The sequence below is a fragment of the Crocodylus porosus genome, unplaced genomic scaffold (assembly GCF_001723895.1).
Source record: "Crocodylus porosus isolate Cpor-Errol unplaced genomic scaffold, CroPor_comp1, whole genome shotgun sequence".
Classification (NCBI taxonomy): Eukaryota; Metazoa; Chordata; order Crocodylia; family Crocodylidae; genus Crocodylus; species Crocodylus porosus.
Window position 1 is genome coordinate 39,379,405 of NW_017728912.1, and position 4,505 is coordinate 39,383,909.

Sequence of the window (4,505 nt, forward strand, 5' to 3'; positions counted from 1 at the left end):
GCAACTGGGTATGATGCTCCCTCTGTGTCATTGGCTAAGAAACAAATGTGCCTTCACCACACTAACACAGCGGTCTGTGGGTTTGGAACTTCCACATTACTGGATGTAATCTTTCTGAATATATTGTAATATATATGTGGTTTGAGTTAAATAATTGTCTAAGATCTCCTAGGAAAAGGATTATTCAACCTGTTTATATTAGATATCTTCACTCAAGATTATACTGTATTTACTCAAATGGACTACAGTACTCTGATTATATAAGAGGACCCCTCTAATAATTAGATCCTATAAATGAAAAAAATTATAAATTTTCTATAATTTTCCAGGTACAGAATCTAATTATTGGAGGTTTGCCTTGAATTTGTCCCCTTCCCCCTGCTACAGCAGGGAAAATAAATCTGGGGAGTCTGGTAACCTTTTGCTCTCTGCTTCCCCTCAACTATTTTGCCTGGCAGCTGCTTCCCCCTCTCCTTACTATCAGACCCTGCTCTCCCTGAGCATACAAAAGTGAGGAGCTAATATAAAAACAATAACCTTGAAACTAAACATGGCTGTAGTAATTTGCATATACAGTAAAGCTCTGTTATCTGGCATCCCCTGGGAATGGGGGATGCTGGATAACAAAATATGCCGGTTAATTGAGCGGCCCCACCGCCACTTCTCCCGCTGCATCTGGGGTGTCTTTCCGTCCCTCCTGTGGCATTGCCACCCCTCCCGCCACATCACTGCCCATCCTATGGGCCCATCCAGTGGGACAGGGAGGTAGACCCTGCACAGCCTGTTACGCCCCCAGGCCGCAGGGACTCAGCAGCACAGACTGCTTTGCCCGGGGCTGTCGGGGTTCAGAGAAACCAGAAGTGTAAGATAAAGTGGGCACTTCTGGTTTCACTTTATTTTGCAAGCTGGCATGCCAGTTAGTGGAGCATCCTGGCTTATAAGATGCTGGATAGTGCAGCTTTTACTGTAGTAGCCATGCACTTATTGTATATAGCATTAACACGTTACCTTTTTTGGAAACTGCTGGGCGTTTTAGCACAGGCACTCTATAAACACACTTTTGAGCAGTGCTTTGGCACCTACTTATTTGTAGTACAAAATATCCATGATGTTAGTCCAAAACCAAAGGCTCATGATTTACCACATAGTTCATTGGGCTGGGCCCCACCAGAGTCAACAGCAGTTCAAGCCACGGTGACCCCACAGCTCAGCATTGCTCAGTATGTGTGTGTACTCCAGAGAAGCCCCCACAAAGGATCCATGTACTAAGTAGCTTCTGGTCATGACTGGAAGCAGGTGCCCTCACAGGGCAACCTGGTCTGACTTCACCTCATGGAGGGTGGGGCTTGGGGCCACACTAAGCATATGAACCAGGCTGAGAGAGGGGCCAGTGGTGAGGGGGACTCTGCTTAATGGCCATTACCATATGTTTTATTCAGATAGACTACATTAATCTATTCCTGCGATAGGTTTCCACCAACATGTTTGTCCAATATGGGCTATGTGGTTTATTGTCATGATCAGTGTGGATGAAGCTCATACACCCAATACAGTGTTGGCTATATTTAATCAACTTCATAGTCGATTTCCATTGTTGAGTACATGCTGCTTTTGGCATCAGTGTAATATAGATTGGGTGTGTCTATACATTCATTAATGTGCCTTGTTTACAGTGCATTAAGTTTAGTATTTGGATAACCAAATATTAAATCAGCGTACAGTAATTGGGACTACTGCACAATAGGACTGGTGCATGGGTCTTTACAGATGCTAAGTGTTCAGTAGTCTAATACTCCTGTAAAGTAGTGTATTAATACGAGTTTTGCCTGACACACTACTGCACAGTATTATTAGGCTACTGTGCAGTTAGCGTCTCATGTAGATGCACCCACAGTGTATTTAATGAGATTTTGTTGTATCCAGTTATAAGACTTCTTTTCCTATGCCAACTGGGGGAAACGCTCATCCTTTTGAGTAAATATGGTCATTCTTAATACAGTATCTTTGCTCCTGGAACCAAAGCACAAGAACATTGAAAATAGAATAAAAAATGGAAAGCAATCAAACATCCATTTTTTTTAAGTCATTTTCTTTTTATGATGTTGGGAAGGAATGTCCTTGTTTATGACATTAATAGTGCATATGTGCATTTTCTTGATATTTTCTCCACAGTTATCAGTCAATTTTACCCTATAATGCATGACACTATACTTTGACATCCAAAAATTTTCAGATAAAAGATATAAAGGTGCCTAATTTGCTAAAAAAAAAATTGAAAAACTTGTCTATTCTTTCAGATAGCTACAATAATACCCCTCTTAAGTGATGACAAATGCTATGTAAGCCACCCCTCTTGTCAAAATAGGTTTTTTTATATATACATCACTGTAATATCCGAGGCACAACTTCAAAGGTATCCATGACAGTTAGATATCTATCTTTGAGGTTCTGAACCTGAACACTTTTGCTAAGGCTCTTGGTTGTGACCAGTAATGCTATCTTTCTCGAGTGCTTTTGCTTTGTGAACAAATGTGACTTAGCAGGAGATACTGATTTTTTTGTCACTTAGATCAGAATCTGCAAATATAAAATGCCAGTTTATCATTTTGAAAAGATATCTATCACTTAGAGCTCTATTACTCAAACTGAGTAATGCCTGCCATGGTAGTACTCATGGAATAAGGAACCATTCAGCAAATTGGACCTCTTTACAAGCTAGGAGATAGAACCACTTGGTCAGGGCAGCCTACATATTTTATTTGACCAGAACAGAGGACTTTAGTAACAAATGATTCACCTCTGTGGAACAATCATCAAAATCATCATGGTCCTCCAAATATTAAGCTCCAATCCTGCAAATGTTTATATACGTGTTATAAGACTTTAAGTCGTTGTAGGCCCAAGGTGCTATATGAAAGTAAATTATGTGCAAGTCCGTTGAAGACACTGGACTTACAGCCAGATAAAACTGCTGTACATGAGAGTACAATCTGTCCCCAGGATTCCATTTATGAAAAACAAGTTTGGAAAATGAAGCAGAATAAACAAATGAAAAAAAATAAGTGAGAATTAAATAACATAAATGTGTTGCAAACATGTAGATCAACTGTTTGCTTTTGCATAGGATATGGAGCCATCCATGTAACACGATAGGAATTATTGCAATTTTTCTGCCAAAAAATAAACCACAAAATATAGTGAGTCTCTTGTATCCAAAGCCTCCCATTATATTTAAATAATTATTACAGCAGGAAATTTACAAGTGCATCACAGGACCCACTAGTACCATTAAACAGATGGCACCTACACAAGACCCAAAAATATATAACAATTTTAATTGAGCCAATGCAAAACAGATTTGTGAAATAAAATAGTGCATGCCAGGTCTAATAAGGCACTTACTACAAATTATCACATAAAGTAATTCTACAACATCACAAGAGGTATTTAGGAAACATTCATTAGCAAATGTAACATTGAATTTGCTTGCTCAGATTAATCTCTTAAATTCCTGATACGTACATTTCTACCTGTTTTTATTTTTCTTGGTTGATTTAATTTTTCTCACTTCTTAAGACATTTTATGTCATTTTGATCACATCTTTTTCAGATCCAGGTCTTTGGACTGGATCATTTTCTTTGTTGAAGTCAGTAGCAAAAACACCTATTGACTTCAAAGGGAACCACCTGGGAGCCACCCTGGAGCCTATATCAATAGGTAAATGGACTTACCATGGGATTTTCAATCTTGTCTTAAAAGTGAATCCAATGAAGACAATGGGACTGGTTTTGTGGTCCTCTTGTTGGTAGAATTCCCACTGAGGTAAAAGAGGAATTTGGAACCATTCAGTATTTGGGATGATATACAGCGTGGCTCTTACCAGAGCCATTTCAGACCATGTTCAGTCATTTGAGTCATTTTAGTTTTTATCTTGCATCCATTCTCTCAGTTTTCTGCACTTTTCCCTACATGAATTAGATCATTTGGTGAGGGAAACTTTTGTCTAATTATGCTGCTAGGGCCAAACTGTCTGTGTGATACAACAGTAAAGTCTATGGGTATATAGGTCATAGATCTGCATTCCTTTTTTCGCTATTGACCTCTATACCTCACAGATATTTCAAAACATAAAGGGTCCCATGACAATCTTCCTGGAATCCCCTTACTCATGGAACAGTGGTGGCCCCATTCCTTCCAACATCGCTCCATTAGAACCATGTTGTCAGCAGTTCTCCTAAAGTTGCCCGCACTACTCCTTCCGCAGGAAAATGAGTCACTGAAATGCATTAGTGCTGCAGGGAATCTGCTGTCAGAACCAGAACAGGAAGAATATAGCTGCTCTTCCCCAGCATACATATACTTAATGTAGAGACAAGGATGGCCAGAGAGGAGTTCTCTTGGAACAAAACTGACCTATGGGGAAAGGGCCCACAGTAAACTTAAGCCCCACTTGTGTCCACTTATCCAGTAAGATTTGTGCTGACTCTCTGAACAGGAGGAGGGG